The 21,406-nt window shown below is 41.0% G+C and overlaps 1 protein-coding gene across 1 annotated transcript in view; it reads right to left on the bottom strand.

Moving 5' to 3' along the window:
* Positions 1-1,717: 1,717 nt before the first annotated feature.
* The window catches only part of SCAF8 (SR-related CTD associated factor 8), a 152,481-nt gene continuing 132,792 nt past the window's right edge, over positions 1,718-21,406 (bottom strand). The window contains exon 21 of the mRNA XM_063151335.1: positions 1,718-1,843. The gene's annotated coding sequence lies outside the window, so the exon portion shown is untranslated. The remainder of the gene's footprint in view (positions 1,844-21,406) is intronic.

The raw sequence follows: 21,406 nt of genomic DNA, 5'->3' as shown, positions 1-21,406 counted from the left end.
AACTGTCCTTTTATCAAAATCAATTAGAAGTTGACTATTTTTGAGTTGTTTCTTTGCATTATTTACCTTTTTGAGGAGGGAAACTCCAGAATTCAGAAGACCTTCTAGACCTGTAGCAATCATGCTCAGCAGAACACTGACCACACCTCCAAACCCATTTTAATTTTATAATACATCCTGAATGTATATGCTAGTATTAAAAATAGCCTGTTTTAGAGAAGGATGGGCCAAATACTCCATTAGCCAAACAACAGCATATGCAGAGTTTGTGCATATTTACTTCTGTGGCAGCAATGCCCTAAATCCTTTGCTTATGACAAAACTCTAAGTGGTTACAAAATTTAGCAATGCTCCATTATGTACTGATTTTAAAAGAGATGAATGGGTTACAAAGTAAACTGACCGCACAGGTATTAATTTTTAAGTGTTTGAATAATATATAACAATCAGGTCTAATCATCACCTGCCTGGTATGTGTCCATCAAGGAGGGGAAAACCCTGTAACTCTGCAACAAATTCCCCTTGTTTATTCAGCACAATTTTGCCCCAAAAGATTTTGTCAGGAAAGAAAAACAATTCTGTCCTAGCATGGAATGAGAACGCATCCCTCTGGAACTGCGTCCCTTGCCAGTGGATGTGATTGCATAGGACAAACTCCTGGGGAATGAGAATGAACACGATGTGTTGAGGTCTAATCATTTTCCTACCCTGTGATGTCCAAACTGCCCATAGGCCTAAACTTGCTAAAAGGCAGCTTTGTCAGGGTTGTGCAGTGGATTCCTGCTACAAAGTCCAAACAAAGTCTGGATTTTGTGATAACTAGCAGCATGCATGGTGTAGTAGATATCATGGTATTGACAACAATGTCAAGTTTCTTCTGTTAGTAGTAGCAAACAAAGCTGAAGCAATTAAAAATAATGAAAAGTTGAATAAACAGTCTCATCACCTGTTTACAAAGCATCATGATTAAGCCTTTTAAAATCTCTAAAACAACTCTAAACAATTATCTCAGATGACAAAACTAAAAAGGATGGAGGAAACTTGCCCTATCATAAGCTCAGTTGCACCAGGTCTTTCAAACCCTCAACCAAAGCACCTCTCTGTCTCTCTTGTGCCATTTGCAGCATTTCTAACTACAGCAGAAAGACATCTGAGGGTCTCTGGAATTAAACTGCAATGCCACTCTTTCCTTTAGGTGAGACATCAGGAGTAGGGCTCTCTTTGCTGATAATTTTCTGTCTAATTCTGGAACAATGCACTCTACACCTGCTCATCCATTCCCTCTCCTTTGATAAATTTACCACATCATAATACTCTTGTGAGCTAAGCAGAAAAAAGCCTAAACCCCTCCCTTTCCCTGCTAAATATAGAAAACTTGATCTCTGCTGTTTACAGATTTGGAGGCTTGTCTGGACTGAAGTTTTGTAAATACAATCTATTTTGAAGTCACAAGCACTAATATTTAGATTAATGCCTTGAAAGAAACAGTTGACATAGCCTACATTTCTCCCTGTGCTGATGTTCTCTACTGGTTGATTCTAAAGCCTCAAAAATACCCAACCAACGCGAAACATTAAGACCCATGGACTAAAGCAAATTTTAACCTGGTTCTATCTGGCTCTTGGCCTATAATGTTTCATAATGCAATTTATGAAATACACAGATAGAAATACAAAAATCAACAAAAAAACCCAAACAAACCTTGCATAACTTATTTGCTCTCTAAATGTCTCGTTTCCTCTGCATCATGAGTCAAAGCACAGAGAGGGGCTGAGGTGTCCTTGTGGCTTCACAAGCTGAAGAACTTCTTGCTGGAAGTCCCTATGTTCGTAGCACTGGCAATCTGAAAAACAAAAATTATTTTGTTAACACTTGTATCCCTAGATACAGAAAATAGAAATGAGGTTTGTTCTGAACCACTGCCAACTACATCATTAACCTCTACTATGAACAAGCCAACAGCTCTCATGCAAAAAAAAAGAAACATCACTCAATTCATACCTCACTTATGCATTCTGCACTACTGCTCACAGCTAAAAACTTCTTTCTGTGTACAAAGGGAAAATAGAAACCAGTAAAACAACACATTGCAACCACCTGCTTCAAGAAGAGCAAGTGTTAAGCTGTCCAAGTTTCCGTCTAGAAAACACTCAACCAGGAAAGGTGACTTGAAACAGGTCAGCACTATCACAGTCCCTTCTCTTCACTGGTGGCCCTAACCACTAACTATGCCTGTACCACAACAGGATTGCCTGTTTCCATGTGTTCATATTTAAAGCTCCTATGAAATCCCAACCAGGACCTCTACAAAATATCTGCATGTCAGGTACAAAAATCTCCCATGGAAGCTCTCTTGCACTAGCCAAGCCAGGCTTTGAAAAGCCAGCCACTGCTTTTGAGGAGAGTGATGTGGAGAAATCAGCTGCTCCTTTGCCCATGTCACCTGAAAATGTTAAAACAGACACCAGCCATCCTCAATGTATGTGCATTGAACAAGCAGAGTGACTAACTGAGCTCCCAAAAGCTGGCAAGGAGAACTTCATGCTCTACAAAGCCTGTCATTTTCATTCTGCAAAGTGTCAGACTGTATTATAATGTTTTCTCTGATGTTCAAATTGGCACAGCTGATCTTAAACAGCTTCTTCACAGCACAAAGCACCTTGTCATAAAAATATCCTGATATCTACAATGGTTAAGCTGACATAAAACGTAATTAAAACTAACACAAGAATTTTATCATACTCCTGCTTCCAAAGACAGTGGAATTAGAGCAAAGTCCTGAACTGACTTCACTGAAAATAAAGGCTGTTCCATTAAAATAAAATGCAAACAAAATAGCAAATAATACAAGCTGCAAAACCACCACACAAAATGGATGCATTAACAGTGGGCCAGCTAAGTAAAAACCAGCATCAGGCTGCAAGTTGCACCCGAGAGGAAATGCGCATATATAAAAAGTAACTAATAAAATGCAACTAAATTCTTGGTTGTTACACAAAAAAACCAGCTTGTTAAGCTCCAAATACACAGACCTGCTTTGCTGGTGGGGAAAGGTGTAACTATCTACACAGAACATTTAGAGCTCAGACCACCAAAGCCCTCCTAACCACGTCTGTAAGAGACACAGAGCCAAGAGCTGCAGGACAAGGCGGCAAGTGCCATGATTATGGCATTCACATAACACTGCCATGAGCCATGTGTCACAGATATTGTCTTTCCCAAAGTTCACCGCACTGCTACTGTGCCCAACCTTTATTTTTTGTCACACTTCCTTTTGCTACACAATGGCACAGCATGGCTCCACTCCTCAAAGCCACACAGGGCTTCCTTCGCCATGGGGTTCAGTTCCTGAGCACCAGCAGCTAAGACTCAAAACCTGGGGCAATTGCTCTCATCTGCAAAACCCCTGAACTGAAAAGTGCCCTTTTTCTTCCCATGTTCCAGCTCACTGAAGAGTGCTGCTCAAGCATTTTCCTTTCCAGCTGGAACCACATTTCCAGCTCTTCACAGACATGGCTTCCTTACTGATAGTTTGACAGGCACGGAGTGACACCCAGTACAGAGCTAAATGTAAGATCTGTGTCAGGAGTTGTGTGTAATTTCAACAATGCAGAGTTATACTCTGCCCTCATGGGCAAACCTGACGCTCCTGGATTTTTGCTGGCCCATTCCTATAGGGGAATGCAGCTAGCTGTTAGCTAATGCAGCCAGGGTCATCTCACAGTACTCAACCATCACAGATTTGTAAATGCCCACCTAAAACATTTCTACCTGCATTGGAACAAGAACACAACATTTATGGCAGGCAGATAGTATATGCTACTTTTGATACAAAATAACTGATTTACGGCAAAGTATCACAGGAGTCCCTCCCTACCTGTCAGGTCTTACTTGAACACTTACTGAGGATGATGCCCTGCTCTGTTTGAAGAAAACTTCCTGGCCAGGGTAAAGGGCCAAGTTTTTTGAAGTGCTTCCAGCCCTCCCAGTAAGCGACCTCTCAGGGAGGTCACAGTGCTCCCCCGCAAGCAGTGCAGCAAATATTGAAGGAAGTTTGCCGTGGTGAATACAAACTTCCCAGCAATGCTCTGCCAGATCTGCAATACCCATCTCTCTGGATCTGCACAATCTTGAATAATAAGGCTTAACATAATAAAAACTTATAGGGTAGAATATTGCACGATACATACAGTCCTTTATACATTCAGGTATCTTTTTCTAGCAGGCTAGGAGGAAATGGGCATCTCATACCAGCTTACAACACTCCTCTCTTTTTCCTTTCCCCAAAATGTCTTTAATACCAACCATTCCCATTAAACTTTTACCAAGGGCAAAGCACTTCTGAAGGAATTAATCTAAAAAAAAAAAACTTCCATGTGTCAAAAAAAAAGATAAAGTAGTAGTCAAAAAAGAAAGAACTGCTGTACTAAAGTAATAGTCACATAAACCTCACACATCCTAGACTGAGATTTTTGCCTCCTGCCAACAAACAAGGACAAAAATCCCATACACTAAGCATGGCATATACAACACCCTAGGCTCTGTCATTTAGTTAAGGACAGACAGGTAGGCATAGCTGTGAAAGTCTTAACAGCATAGATTAGGCAGTATGTGCTATGGTAACAACCTTGGTTTGTCATTCATCTACTGCTCACATTTTCATTTTCCTGCTGAACAGGAGGGCACACAAAAATAAACACCAGCAAATGGCTAGCAGGCATGGCACTGAAGCAAAGTCCTTAGTACAAAGCTACCACGGGCCCTTCCCGCTCTACTGTAAACAAAGAGTGAATTACTTTATACACACAATAGCAACACTTAAAGTCGCAGATGTAGTTCCTCAACTGTGACCTGGGAAGGGCTGTACAAACTCAGGGCAGGTGCTGTCTGCGCAAGCAGGGAGCAAACACCGACTGATTGGTTTTTTGGATTTTTTTGCTGGGTTGCCAGGCATAGTCATTAAAAACTATAGCCCCTGGTTAAAGCCAGTGTACAATGACGAGGTGCTGAGCAATTCAGGAAGACAAACTCTACAGACACCTCCATCCCCCTGAGCTGCAGTGCACGTGTGTCAAAAGGGAGGGATGAGCTGCTACTGAACCTCAACAGGTCTGGCAAGAAGGGAGCAGAGAAGTGACGCTTATTATTCTTGTGGTTGCCCCCAGGGTTAGCCACCAGTAGATAAACCAAGCACAGCACAGCACCCTCCTATAAAATGCACTGCAAACAACTCTACAAGATACACAGCCAGACTTTGCCCTGTCAACCATCAGAGAGAGAGATTTTAACTTCATCTGTGACATCTATATTCAACCAAACATCGGTGAATAGCTTGTGGCAGCTGTTGCAGCTTTCTGCAGGAGTCCATCAGCTTGCTTCACATGGTTTTCTTGGGTAGCCATCCCTCCCCTTTCCCCTAGAGAAATTTGGGGATAGCCTGCTGGAAAGCTGCTCCTGCTTACAGAACACAAACAAAAATCCCACAACTTTTCCAGCCCCACTGAACAACTCCAAATGCACCACGTGCCATACTGGACACGACAGAGGACATTCACACATTCAGCACAGAATCAGCTCCTGGGAGCCCAGGCTGCCCAGTGACACACTGAGCTTCAGCTCTGCTCAGGGGCAGCAAATCCCCCAGTCCTTGGGAAGGGACCATTCCAAGGCTGAGCACATCCATTCAGCCTGCCCACAAAGGCAGGGCAGTGCCACAGCACGCTGCTCTGCCCAGAAGGCAGAAGCTGTCTGCACCAGGAAAGCTGGACTTCACTTCCCGGTGCCTGGGTGTCTGTTTCAGGAAATCTCCCCTTCCCAAGCCAAGTTTCAGGATCTACCCTAACTGCTTTGTCAGATGCAGAGCTGTGCCAAGCGGATATGTATGTCTGGGATGATCCAAAGCATTTATTTCCCCACCTTTCTTGCTAATTTCAAAATGTATTCCTGAAAGCACTCAAATTTTTTTTTCTGATTTTTGTTGATGATTTGCACTTCAGAGGCAACATACAAACAAAAGTTCTGATCTTTTTCCTAACCTTTGACTGATCATATGGGAAAAAGGAACATCTTGTTAACACTACTTTCCCTTAATATACTGATTCTACACAAAACTAATGATGATCCTATAAATCTTCTCTCTACTCAGCAGTTTAATTAGAAAGACGATCATTGATTAATACACTTGAGTTACCTGAAGAAGGTGCGACTGAACACAGATCTCTCAACCCGAGAGAACTGTAGAATAATTAGTTCTGCATTAAATTGCTTTCCTCTTTATTCAACTTTAAAAGGAGGAGCAAAACCCCACAACACAACAAGCTTTCAGTCTTAAACTTCTGAGATAATTTTTATTTTACTTTATTCTTTAGGAAGTCTCACATTTTCATGCCTTGAATTTCATAGCCATCTACTTTCACTTTTTTTTTTTTTTAATTATTTTAATTTTACAAAATAAGCACAACAAGCCTTGAGGTTCAATATGCATTTGCAAAGCTCTGCCCAAAACCTGCAGTCTTGAATTAGTTAGCTCAGGCAAGGAAGCAGGAATGACACTGATACTAGACAGGAATGTGCACAGCATTAAGTGCATACCACAACTGAAACCAGGTATACTTCCAGCCAGCCAGTGGTTTCAGTGTCCCCACCTAGGAAGACAGTCAAAGAGAAAAACTTATTTGAAGGTTTCCTCACTCTTTTTTAAGATCTTACTAAAATTCCTCCAGCACAAGCTGGTCTACAGCCTGATTATGAGACTTTTAGCCCTGAAAAGCAGGTAAGCCTTCCTTGACCGTAGCTCTGCACCATAACCCGTGCTGCCCTTGACCTGGGAAAGCTCATGCTTCATCTGCCCTTGGAGCCACAATTCTGTCTGCAGGTGCTCTGAGCAGCCTCAAGGACTGGCTAATTTTTCTCTTTCTGTGAAATTCCTCTCCTGGTCTCTACACATGAACAGAAATCATTCCCACATCATGACCTTCTCACAGCCCACTGCCCTGTGACCAAGGTAGACACCATTTCCTTACCACAGGCTGAGTGACAAAAGCCCCAGGTGATTTCAAGCAAATAATCCTCCTGCTGCTCTCCCTTTGTTCAGGAAGGTCTCCCGAAAAGTGGCAGGTAGAGCTGGTGACGGCTTTAGGAGCAGCCTAATCCTTCTCCTGGTCACCAGAAAGTGACACTGGGAAGGCAGACATGGGGCAGACCAGAAAACCAGCTAGGCAGAAAGGGAAGAACAGAGCTTTCCCTTCCGTGTCCTAAATTACATGTTTCATATCATCTCTTCGTCTATGCATGCTTCTTCTCATACTTGGCATTATTTATCCACTTTCAAAGCACAAGTTACCACACAGGATACAACACAACCCCACAGACTCCTGGAACAGGGATAGAAAGGATTTTTCAATTGGCCTCTGTGGACTTAATACATAATCAATACATGGCTCCAAGCAGGATAGCTGATACTGCATTTTAAGATTTGCATTTAAAGTTTACATTTTTAAGAAAGCTGATGCATGCCATTTTAAAAGCATCCAGAAGCAATCCACTGTGATTCCCTCTTCTACTGCCATTATCCCTGGTGGTGGAAAAGTTTTTTCTCAAATTGTTTATTTCAAAGTTATTTCACCATCAGCTGTGGAGAAAAGAAAATAAGCTTGTGTTATTGCAAAGGACTAGGAGCAGTAACTAAATCTTACTGAGGCTTCTGATGGCTTTGCCAACACCCATAGATCACTTCAATTATACAGTTTTGAAAACAGGATGGCCAATAGGGAAAGGACAGAGAAATTGAGAATTGAGCCTGATCTATGTGAGATCCATCACAAACCACATCTTTCTAGTGGTAAAGGGATTAGAGCTGCATAGAGCACAAGCCATCACCAGCTTGGGACTCTCAATCTCAAAACATTTTTGCAGAGAGGCAACTTAAGAAAAATAAACATTCCTAGCCAGGCAGAGATCAGTCATAAACCTTTTCTGAAAGGGAGATGAACTCTCTTATTGTTATTTAAAGCAACACTATAAATCAGGCCAGATCTATATAAAGCAGCACTATGAGCTTAAAGCAACAGTGGCATTATTCTGTCAGAGCTCAGGCTGAACACCCCAGGAAAGACACACAATATGTGGTAATGTTCAGGGCCAAAAAAGAAAAAAAGCCAAAAAAAGCCCTACTAACCCAAAGCAAAAAACAACAAAACCTACAAACAAACAAAACCCCATCCCTCTCACCAGCCTGCCCCCCTCCCAAAAGAAACCCTTCAAAAGAACTGAAAACTGAAAAAAGCTGAGAATTTCTGTGAAATTCTCCATGAGGCTAACAAAAACCAGCAAAAAGTTGCATACAGAGAAAGGCAAGTCTCATATTTTCTGTAAAGCTACCAACATTATCAACAGCTCATTAGTCACATTTGGTGATAGATACCATATTTAAAAATTAGAATACCTACATTTTACAGATCACATGCAGGAAGATATGCTTCAGAAAATACTCTCTTAGATTTTCCCAAGTATTTTATTTTCCCTCTTCCAGAACAGTCATCTGGTATAAATTTTTGGACCTTACGTCATGCACAAGAAAATAGCCTACTATTTTAATTCTGCATTTACATCAGAACATTCATAATTGATTAAAAGCAACAGAAATGGTGGGGGAAAACAGCTTCAAAGTATTAACCTGAAATAGAGACCCAAATTCAGTCTCTTTTGTTTAAATGTTTTGAAAAAATTCGGCACATCAAGACAAACATAAAGCAAAACAGTGGAGCTCTTCCTTCTCACCTCAGCACCCAAACTCCCTGGGTCACCCACCATTAATGCCATCTGACAGGCAGACAAACCTATAATTTGTCACATTGATTAACTCTTATCTAAGATTTTATAACATAGGGTCTTGAACTGCTTAACTGTTTTAGTTCACAAAGAGGTTCTAACAATCCTTACATTTTTCTTCAAAACAGAGACTGAAGTTGACACAGATGCCAACGTTTCCACTTGCACAAGTTTTAATTAGTGGCATTTTTGTTGGGAGCGTGCTTTGAGATGGGCAGTCACTGTCTTAAGGGACAATCTTTACACACCATCCCAATAATCTCAAGAGGCTGAAAATGCTGAATAGCGTCTCACAAATACTGCAAGGACATCCATGGCAACATGCACCTTTGGGTGTGAAATGTGAATGCATGTTTGAAGGGTGGTAAAATATGGTTCTTTATCAGGGTTAGCACAACAGATTAGCAGAAAAATCGTAAGAACAACCTAGTCATTTATACTCTGCAAACAATTATCTATTTGCTGCAATCCTGATCTTCTTGGCCTGCTAACTTGGCCAACACTAGAGGCTGGCAAGAGCTTCCCTCTTCCTTTCCACCTTACTTGAGCAAATATAAATGTTCCCTTTCAGAAAAGCTCCTAGTGCCTCGTGGGGATCATGACTGAAACGGCAAAGATCTAAAGCACTTCTCACTAGGAGAAGTATTTTGTGTTTTCTGAGCAAGATGAATATTTTAAAAGGGCCTGAGATATGGAGAAGCAAGAGTTCTCAATGTCCTTATAAATGTGAAAGAACTAGAAAATGGGAGGAGGTAACCCAAACTCCATGAAGCCTTTAGACTCTGGCTGGAGCAATGCTGATATATCAGCAGCAACTTCATTCCCACCCTGCAGAATAACTAAAATATGACCTTGGTCTTGCCATCACCCTCAAGTCATCAACCTGTGTTATCCTGATTTCTTAAACAGCTTGAAGATGTCACGCATTAGATTCTTGTTTTCGTTGGTTTATTGCAACCTTCATAAAATTTCCCAGTAGTATTTTTATGTTTAGCTGTTTTTAAACAAAGCAGAGCGATCCATTCCCTCTATGGAAGTCATGATTCCAACACTTGCTCCTTTAGACTAACAAAGAATTATCAATTCAATCCTATAGAGTCTCCTGCAATCTGGGAGAAAAAAAATGTAGAAGACAAAAGTTCTTCTTTGAACCTTGTTCCCAAACTTTGGGCATCATACCTCTCAACCCCAACACTCCTAAGAGTAGCATAAGGACTAAAGTATAAATTCCACTCTCAGCTTTACTGGAATTAACTGCATGAGTGATGACTAGCAAAAAAAAAATAGTATTTTTTCAATTATTGCCTCAAGTATGCCTTGGCATAAAGCTTTAATCAATTTGGAAGACTATTAAACACCCAGATACCACTTCCTCCAACAAAGCAGAGGCAGCAGGAATCATGGACCTACCCAGCTGGGTGTTCAGTACTACCCATCATCATCATCATCACAGACAGAGGCTGGTGAGGCAGAAGCCCATTTTCCATTTTATAAAGTGGAAGTGTTCAGTGATTGTATCAGCAAAGCTCTAAGCTCTTGTGAGCACGTGCAGATAATTTTCACCAACTCTAGCAGGCTGGTAGATCTGTATTAATTTCCATCAGGCTGCAAAAAGCACCCTGACTCCCCCCTCTACTCCCTGAAGGTATAACAATGCTTTGAAGGAATGACTGGCTAAATAAAGTTGACAAATATCTCTAAATTTCTGTAATGCATTCTTTTAAAAACAGTTGGAGTTCTTCTGGTGAAAATCTTTCCAAGAGGTTTCTGCCTGAAGCAGAAAAAACACTCTGGAAATTTTTTGTCTGAATGACTGAAGGCTGGCCAGAAGTAAACACAGGTGAAAATATGATGTTAGAATATGGGAGGTGTGCTTAAGGGTGCTCCTGCTACCTCTGTCTACCATCTTTTATACCTAATACTGTGTAATACAGTTGGAAGTGAAAAGACATTTAAACAGCTTTAAAACCTCAGTGGCCTGCCCTTTCTGTTGTTGTCCCTTCACTATTTTAAACAGGGGAAGGTTGGATTACTGTAGTTTTAAGTTTTAGCTGTACAAAGTATGAAACCTCCAGATTCTGTGCTGAAAATCCCTCTCTTGGGATCTGAGGCCAGGAAGGGACCACCTGGTTCAGCCAGTCCTGCTACAAGCAGCCAGGCACTGTAGACATCTGGTCACATAATCCATCAGTCCACATCATGACTCACAAAACACTTCATGAGATCTGGATGAAACCTGCAGCCTTCAGAAGGGAACCAAGGCCAGAGAGACAAAGCACACGAGAGAGTGAGACTGAAGACCTCAAAAAGATCCCATCCCAATGTGAGATTTTCTGTACTAAAGGACACAGCTCTATTGCCAATCCCCATCATCCATGGAGCAAAGGCAGACAAAAAAATTAACCTGCTAACTCCTAAAAAAGAATTTTGAACCAAATTATATGCAACTCACATCATAAATCATACAGGTCCTTTGCCAACCCACCACATCCCTCTGGGTTCCTAAAGCAGTGCACCCTACACCACCCCTGGGCATAACAGAGTCACATCCAAAAGATGGCATTGAGCAAAATCCCCTCTGGATACAACCCTCTCCACCATGCACATGGAGAGCTGGCAGATTAAGCTCCTAATTTAGGCACCTCAGTAGACTGCTTGCCTGAGGTAAAATATTTCTGAACCCCTTGTACTTCTTTCTGAGCAACAAAAAAAGAGAAAAAAAACAAAGAGGAAGAAACTGGTTTTAGTAATGAAAATGTAATTTAAGAGCCTGATACCCTGTTAAAAACTCAGAGTTATAATGAATTCCAGGATTCATTCAAGTACTCCATTCTTAAAAAACACTATAATGAAAGGCTTACATATGAAATTTAGTAGTAATAACTTTGGGGTCAAATCCATAATGATTTGTTTGGCAAGGCTTTCACTGACGACACGTAAATGTGATTTCAATGGGTGTTCTGCCCGAGAAAGGGCTTTGAGCTTGGCCCACACTGTATATTTAAGTCACCTCAGCCCCAGCATTATACAGCGCCAAGCAGACACAAACCCCAGCATTATTTAAATCATTTGCACGCCAGAGTCTCCAATTGCAGGGTGCAAAAGCCAGCAGGAAGCATTGGTCATTCCTTTAGCAGCAAACAAAAATGCAATCTTTTTTACTTGGCTTTCTTATGATATCATTTTGCTTCTATAATAGCAGTTGCTTTTTTTTAAAATGTGGATTTGCACAGTATTCAATTTGCCAGTTTCCACATATAGATGTAAATTTACTGAAATAGCTGTTCACAAAATCCAAAGCCCGAGGGTGGAGTCCTAAAAATAAATATATGTAGTTTAAATTCTTTTCTATCCATACATGATAAGAAATCTGGTACTATTCTGGTGAGCCATAAAAGGGGAAGAATGGTAAAACCACAAACAGGAAAACAGAAAATAAAACTCCATATCTTTTGCTCTACCCTTTCAAAATTGCATGGATACTTCAATGCAAACATTTGGCTTAATGCTTCAAATGTTGGTTTTTCAAAGTATTTAGCCATATAAACTACCCTTTTGTTTCTGTTGGCTTCAAATGTTACTAGGCTCATGAATTCTTCCTTACATCTTATTACTCAAAAAAATACAGCCAACACTGCCTTTATGGAGAAAGAAAAACCTGAGTATCATTTTCCAGTTAACTCTTCTGGATCTGCATGAAAGTGAAATCAGCAACAGCAATTTTAAGCCAGGTTTTCTAACCACTGCACCTAATCACTACCTTTTGAAGTATTTTATTTTCCAAGCTGTACCATAGAAAAATCTCTGCAATCACAACACAAACTCAAGTCACAAGAGTGGCAGAGCACATACTAAAAAACTTATAATACTCTAGGTACCTAAAAAAACCAAGAAGTAGCAGCAGGTGAGACTTACTGCCCTACTGAATGCCATAACCCCAAAAATATTTCACATAGAAAGCAGTCCTTTAATTTGAAGAATTTACACTAAGCCAGACTTGATCTCCCACTTTTCAAAAGCAAATATTTCAGTGAAGGCAACCATCAATGGCACATTATCACAGAAGGAAATTTGATAATTGTCACCTTCTTAACCTTTCAAGTATTCAGTCTTTTGTCAGGCTTCTGTGGTTCAGGATTATCAATGACTAAACAAGCAATTCGTCTCCACTTCCATATTTCCACTAATTCCGTCTCACCCTCAAATCACCAGCAGATCAATGACTTCACAGCCAACAGCCGTCAGTCACAATCCTTTCAACAAGTCCATGCTTCAAACACCAGCCACTTAAACAGGGATAAAGAAAAGACAAAACCGAAGTCTACCCCCTTAAATACCACGCGTACACGATTTGCAGGTCTTTCCCTTCATTTCCCGGGACCTTCCCTCCTGCCCTCCTGTTGTGTTCTTCAGGACCAGCGAAGCCAGCCAGGAGGAGCTCCAGATGACTCCAAACAGAAACATATTTTCCCTTGCAAGCATCTCAGTTTCTCCACCCGAGCTGAGGGATGAACTCCCCAACACAGCAGCGAAAATGTGCACGCTGCTATTTTTCTCAAGGAGCACTGCCCATCCCAACAATTCCTGGATGAAAAAACAGTATTCAAACAACAAAATCATAAGCTTATGAGTTGCATCTTTAGTCAGAGAAACAAGATTTCTTCCAGCTTTAAGGAATGTGACAATAACAGCACATCTAACCCCGCTTGGTAAGTGGCAGGCAATTCTCCATATAAGGTGAAAAATGTGCTAGCGTGGCTCATGCAACACTGCTAATTCCCTCCCCGTTCTCAATATTCAAGAACATAAATGAACATATAAATCAATTTTGTAAGTAAACCTTTTGCTTACTTGCAGCTATAAACCATCTAGACACTGCTAGGCACATAATGGACTTTGAACTTAACTATTTAATTCCTTCTAAACACTTGGTATTCATATCACAGAAGTGCATAAATTAATGTAAATGTGAGGAGGTCCCACCCCTATCTGATTCCTAAATTCCCTTTATACTCCACCATTCCCCAGTGAACCTGTGCCTTCCAGCCCCTGACTGAGCATGTCACTGATGGCATGAGCAGCCAGAGAAGGGGTTGAGGGCTGGGCGAAGCCCTGCAGGCTCACACAACCACCCCTCACACTCCTTCCCCCAGTGCCTGGGCTGATGTGTGGTGGAAGCACCAGGAATTCGGCACAGGAATGCTGCTACTACTGCTGAAAATTTTTATCTCAGCTCTGATTGTCTCTTAACCTCTACCTAACAGCAGCAGAAACATAAGCAGCGTGTTCCCAGTTGTGCCTACAAGAAGATTGCAGGCACTACTCATTAGGAGACTGTTCCATTGATTTTTATGAGCTCTGCACCAGAATGCAAGCCCAGAGGAAGACTACTTCCCCTGAAAGCAAGTTAGAGTATTTGCAAAAGATGTATCAGTCCTGGCAGTAAAACTCACTTTGTTTCGTACTTAGTCCCACATCCCAGTCCCTCCCACACCCCCCTTCACCGTTTTTTTACACGTTATTAGTTATTACAATGGTCTGATAAACTGCACAATGAACCCTCTGGATGTTTTTGTTTTTTGTTTTTTGTTTTTTTTTTTTCCCTAAGGAATGATGGATCAATGGCCAACAGGCATAAAAGACAGGAGATTCAGAACAAGTCCTCAGAGGTCTTTTCAAAACCTCTCAAAACTGACGAGATTACCACGGAGAGGAAACATCCTAAAATCTTGTTGGCAACGGTGAAAGGGGAAAAAATAATATAATTAAGTTATTTAAAAAAAAAAAAACTAAAACCTCCAAAGTTCATTAACTACTCTGGAGAAGTACTCTACTGTGGAAGTCAGTGCCTAGTAGGAGAGGCACAGAGCGGAAGTTTCCACACACACTGCACATATAAATATCAAATGTGGGTAAGAACAGTGGGAAAACAGTTTACTATTTTCTTGATCTTTAACAAGAAGACATTGGAAAGTTTCATTTGATTTGATTATTTTAGCCACAGAAATTTCAGAAAAATCAATGATAGCTTCAGCTTTCCAGTCTTCCTAGTTTATCCATATTCAGCCATCTTGTGATATCCCCGAGGCAGGAAAACGTAGCATGATGTGCTAAGAAGGCACCGTGGATCAATTAATTGCTATCAAAAAGGCAGGCTTCTATTAGTCACAGATTCTTGATTTGCTGACTTTTTTTGCACATCACCATCCATTGCACTACCTTGTAAAGTAGCATAGCCCATGAAATACTATGAGTCAGCAAATTATCATAATGATATGCATCCGAATTTAGAACTTGAATTAGACTCTTTGCTGTGTTCTGTAACAAGAAGAAAAATCAGGAGAATTAACTCTAAACGTTATTTAATCCTTACAGTATAACCCTTTAAAGTATGTTTACAGTCATTCACATCTAAGACTCTTGTTTCCTGGAACCTTATCTAATCTAAATTCCATATGGAAGATTTTAGTGGTAAATAAAGTTGCATACAAATTAACCACACTCCAATTCATTCAGATAAAATAAAACTGTAAATTTAATAGTGATAAAACTGGAGCTGTCAAATTATATCTGGACGAACAACAGAAAGTTCAGACCTTTTTGTACAAATTTAGCTTTAAAGGACCTATTATATAGCCTTAATTCAGAGGAAAATTCTGATGTGGCTTAGTACAAACACGCTTCTAGTTGATTCACTTTTCATTCAGGGAATGCAAAAGGGAATGTCTATTATCCATGTGATAGCAAAGACCTCACATGGCTGAACCACGAACTTGGAGCTTTTCAGGGTTTAGTGCTTAAAGCTTCAGAGATTATGGCTCCTGATCCAAAACTAGTTCAGAAAGCACTGCAGGAACCAGGATAAGATACAGCAGAGAGAATTTTAGTGTATCTTTACAGACATGGCATGGCTTCTCCATAAACTTCCTATGAACTTTTGAAGACACCATTTAATAATTTCTTTCTTTTTTTCTGCAAAACTATGTATATGTATATGTATATATTTTAAAGTGTATATATCAGTAATACATACAAGAATAAATAAAATTGTACACACACTTATTATAAAATGCCAATAACAAATCCTATGAATAATGAATAATTATGAATAATCTCTGTACCACAATTCCAAGTGAAATATGGCAAACAATTTATTATAGATTCGTTTTCTACAAACAACCTCAACTACAACAATTCCACGAATAAATTCATAAGGATGAAAGCAAAAGCCAACAGCAATAAAAGTTCTCCACAAAAAGGTCTTTGTCTGAGGAAGATAACTGAACAATAAGAACTTCCTATCTCAAGAGGATATAGAGAATACAAGTGAATAAAAAGTTAAGCTCTCATCCTGAGATCCAAAACCAGTTAACTCCACATAGCTGCTTGAAGTATTTACCAAACAAGTTTTATTTGGGAGAGTGTCCTCCCAATAACACACAAGTGCCACTGAAATGCAAAATACTGCACAAAATAAATAAAAAAAAAATAAATTTAAAAAAAAAAACATGTCAGCATGTGTACCAGAGAAAACAAAGCACTGTTTCAAACTGAAGTAAATTTTTATAAAAGAAACAAAACATTTAAATGGGCTTATTGGTCAAGCTCAGCTCAGACACTGGAAAAATCTAGTATTAGGATTTTGTGGTGGGGAAAAAGTAGTGGTAAATGTAAGTATTTTAAATAATCTGGACACTTTTTTTTAATGATTTAGCCCTATTTGTTACTCCTCATACCTGGCAAGCTAGAAATCTTAATTCCTACACCAATTTTATACAAGTAAGAAGTAGCCACTGATTAAGAATCAGTCTGAATTCAGTGAATGGAATATATCCCCTCCTTTATGTCTGGGACCTTACGTTCATGAAGTGCAAGAGAACAAATGTAACTGACTAAAGTCAAACTTGACAGCAGCAATAAAACTCCACCTTTTTCACACGTTCTTAGCTCTAAATACACAAGTCATTTACAATACAGCGTTTAGTGAACGATCCATCAGTATCGCCTTGGGTGCCACCCTCTCCTACAGAGATAGTTGTGCACGGGGACATCTCGCAGGACACGGTCTCTAATAAAAATGTTGGCTCACAGATTTGACAGCGATAATTCATCACAGATATTTTCGCTCTTAGAAATATATCAACAAAAACTAAACTGTTTCATGATACCAACCCCCCATGTATTATTCCAGGAAACATTTCACAATAATAACATTGCTGATGGCCAAATACTGAAGCCAATCCTGTTCCTGCCAGCGAAGAGTTGCCTCCCAGCAATGCATATTCCGATCTCCTGTCTAGCCTAAATTTAAACTCGAGAGACAGGGCACTCATCCCTTCCCCAAAGAAATGTTCTATTTATGAGGTCTCACTGTAGAGATGATCTTTTTATTCAGATTACACTTCCTACTTTAGCTTACTCTTTTCCATTTTTCCCATTCATAATTCCTCAGAGTGTTTTAAGGAACAGCCCCCTACAGACAAAAGTTACAGCTTTCAGGGATGATGATTAGCACGTTAGCTCTCCCTCCCCACACCCACTAAGCTAAACTAAGCTAACCCGCATTCGCATCTTACTTTACACCACTTGTACCGGCCTCCAGTATGCAACCACTTGTTACTCTCATTACAAATGCTGCCCAAAATAAACACGATGTCCTAAACACCACAAATTTTTAGACTGCTATGAAGTGCCTGATAGTTTATACACACTATATTCCTTCCTACTGCTGCAATGCCCAGACCTGAGGGCAAAAATCTTCATGGAGCTCTACAACCAACTGCAGTACTGATTTCTGTGATTCAGTTTCTGGTGGTCAGTCTACGTTTCCATAAAACACTAGTTTGCTGTGCAAGAATATTCCATGTCTCTGCAACCACTCTCATCAGGCCTCTGCCTGGTCCCAAGAATCTTCTCCTTGCTCCAGTTATTCCCCACTTCAGCAGCATGCCTCAAATCCAGCTCCATCTCTTTGACACTTAGATCATCCTGAAGGATTTGCAGAGCATCTTGAACCGTTTACAAGTGTCAATCGTTTTCCTCATACCTCTCCAGAGCAATCTTGTGCTACTTTTAAAGAACACACTGGAGACCAGCAGGCACGTCCCTCCTCTGCCAACGGGGAGGGAAACCAGCACCGGGCGCTGGGGTCAGGCACAGAGACTCTGCTGAAGCCTCATCTGACGCCACAAAATTAATAAAATCTTTTCCATTCCCAGTGGCAACAGGAAAAGTACAAGGCAGCAAAAAGGATCTGTGGCTTTATAATATGCTACTCAAAATATCTGCTGATGGTCATAAGACAGAAAGAATATGCCAAAAAAACTGTATGATGTAGTCAGTTGGCGAATGGGGAAAATCACACACAAAATGAAATGTATTCAGCGCTGTAAAAGCAGGGCTGTGGGAAATTGCTGGTTCTCCATATAAGGATCCAATATTTTTTCAATTTGCCAACATAGCATAAAGCACATTAAAAAAATCTTAAAATTCTAAATGTTAACCATGAAGAGCACTTTTTACAGTATTTCTCAAGAATGTTTGTTTTGTACACCCATGAGTCCTGATTTTATAATTTGCAGCCAGTCTAAATGAAAAAAAGAGTTTTTAAACTTCTCCATATAAAATGTCAACCACCTTTTTAATTGAGAGCTAGAAAAGCATAATTGAAAATTACTAACCTCAAGCGCTCATTAGTGACAAATCCAAACCCCAGCTGAACACAGCCCTAATAGGATTAAAGAGACATTCAGGATGATGTATGTAGACCTGGTATGCAAGAAAAGCTGAAGAAAAATCTGTGTCCATCCACAGAGCAAGGATGGGACACAGCTCTGGGAGGAGCGGTGCTTGGGTACCAGACGTGCACACACGCTTCTCCTGCTGCCTGCCTGCCTCCCTCTGCTGCTGGAGCTACAGATGCTGCCCACAGGCACCCTCAGGACTGCAGGCTGGATGCGTCACTGCTGGGCTCAGAAACTGCAACATCACCCAAGCTCCCACATGAAGAAAGCAGGGAACGGCTGGCCATGCGCCTCATGACAAGGCATTTCCAAGAGCACAGCCATCCTCTGCCTATTTGTAATGGCTCTTTGTCACTTCCCCCACCACACAAAGCTCTTCAACAAGTGAGCTGTTCAGTCCACCACCTCTACAAAAATCACACATACAGGTAAGCAGTCCTCAGGCTGAATTTCACGGTCTCAAGGTCCTTCTGTGAGCATCAGAATCATTGAGCATGAGATTTCCTATTGATCACATGCCACTGGCTGCACATCTAAGGAGGCTCAGGAGGGTAAATGATTTTTTTCCCAAGTCAATTTTAAATTGGCTTCCTAAATTGTCTCCAGATCCTTTCCAGACAGCAGAATGGAAATAATTAGATGTGGTTGGAAAATGGAATTTTTTGTCCTGTGGGGAAAGTCTGATAGTCCTGTACTTATTTTTACGCTAACACAGGCCAAAGTATAAAAACCTTAAAATATTAAGTAGAGCAAAATACTGTAACATATTCTGAAACAGCATCCTCCATGCACTTTGACTTGTTTTGTTGCAAGAGAACAGCCCATTGCTCACATGGGCACACCAGCAGCCCACATATATGCTTAGTTTTCAGCCCAAGATTCTTTCTACTCCCCAAGACCACAGGGCAGTGACTAGCACTGTTGACACAAGCTCTCCACACATCTCATCCTACTTCTCTTGCTGTATGAGCTAGACAGGAAGACAGCAGGAGCTGCAGTTAATCACTGCTCCCTTGTTCATCTTCTGAAAACAAATTTAAATGACGTTTTGGAGGTTTGGGTGAGAAGGTTGTCGTCATCCTTCCCCATTTTAAAACAATCTTTGTCAGTCTGAAGTGATTTATTCTAACTTTTTCTGATGCATATTGTGGAGCCAACAGTTTCCCACTAAGCAGATGCAAACTGAGAGCAGTCACAGAGCTGGGGGCTGAAATACCATGGGGAAATTCACAAAGCAACGATCTCTAAAAGTTGTACACAAACTGTGAACAACAGTAGAAGGGAGATTCGCTCTCAACACCTCTTACAGACAGGAACACAACTTCCCTCCTATTCTCCATGTACAGCACTACTGCCTAGCCAGAGATACACTTGTCACACCAAGGCCTAGGCAGCTATGTCAAGCAAAACTCTTCCTTCCTGACACCATGAAGATGGCTGTTTTAAGCAAGTCATGCAAGTCATCCAAGTAGAATGCCTCATGGGAAAACCTTCAGTGCCATCACTCTGTTAGGGATCTTCTCTGCAGCTGTTAAATTGACAGAGCCATGGAGATCCTGAGTGAATTCTGCATCATTTCATTCTTGGCTTCAGGTGCCTTTGACTAGTACTCCTGATGAGAATGACACCTCTGTCTGTAACTTGCTCTAAGTTAGCGCTCCCTCAATGCAACTTTCCACCACTGTACAGAGAAGGAGATCTTGGCGCCTCTTCCTCTCCAGATCATCTGGCAACTGTTCTGACAGGAACCTGCAGCATGCTGTACAAGCACAGCTGAAGCACAAAATAGCTAGACATGAACACCAGAAAAATTGCTTACTCCTTTGTATCTGTCTTTCTCTAAATGCTCTTTCTAAGCCAGCCCAAGGTAGCAGGGGGAATAATGGAGCCCTTCATTCCCCATCATACAAGGGGAAAGGAGCAATTGCATCATTTCAAAATTTTCACCTCTGGAAACCTTCCTACATGGAAACATGCTTCCAATAAGCTTTATACTGAAGACTGCAGAACCTACAAGGACAGGGCTCAAAAAAGAAGGTTTGATAAAGAAGATGAAACTGTGCAGAAAAGTTTTTTTGGTACTTTTGACTTAGCAGGCCACCATCTTGGGAACTGGCTGGAAAGTGGCTCAGCAGAAAAGAATCAGACCATGAGCCAGTGTGTGCCCAGGTGGCCAAGAAGGCCAATGGCATCCCAGCCTGGATCAGCAATGGTGTGGCCAGCAGGAGCAGGGCAGGGATTGTCCCCCTGTACTCAGCACTGGCGAGGTCACACCTCGAGGGCTGTGATCAATTTTCCCAATTCAATAAGAACACTGAGTTGCAGAATTGTGCCCAGAGAAGGGCAATGGATGTGGTGAAGGATCTGGAGCACAAGTCCTACAAGGAGCACATGAGGGAGCTGGGGGTGCTTAGCCTGGAGAAAAGGAGGCCTCAGGGAGACTTTTTAACTGCCTGAAATAAGGTTGTAGCCAGGTGACATTTGGCCTCTTCTCCCAGGGAAACAGCAACAGGACAAGAGGACATAACATAAGCTACACAAGAAGAGATTTAGGTTGGACATAAGGCATAATTTTTTCACTGAGAGGGAGGTTGAGCATTGGAATGAGCTGTTTTGGGAGGCAGGGGAGTCACCATCTCCAGAGGTGCTCAAGAAATGACTGGACAAGGCACTTAGTGCAATGGTCTTGACAAGGTGATGTTCAGTCAGAGGTTGGATTCAGTCTTGAAGGTCTTCTCCAACCTTAATGATTCTGTAATTGCTTCCTCCTCTTTTAATTTTGCCATACAGTGAGGCAAGTTTTGCAAAGTTAAAAAAAAAAATCATTAGCAAAC

This window comes from Melospiza melodia, chromosome 3 (assembly GCF_035770615.1).
Source record: "Melospiza melodia melodia isolate bMelMel2 chromosome 3, bMelMel2.pri, whole genome shotgun sequence".
NCBI lineage: Eukaryota > Metazoa > Chordata > Aves > Passeriformes > Passerellidae > Melospiza > Melospiza melodia.
The sequence above is the reverse complement of the archived record's forward strand: the minus strand, read 5'-3'. Positions and strand labels throughout refer to the sequence as shown.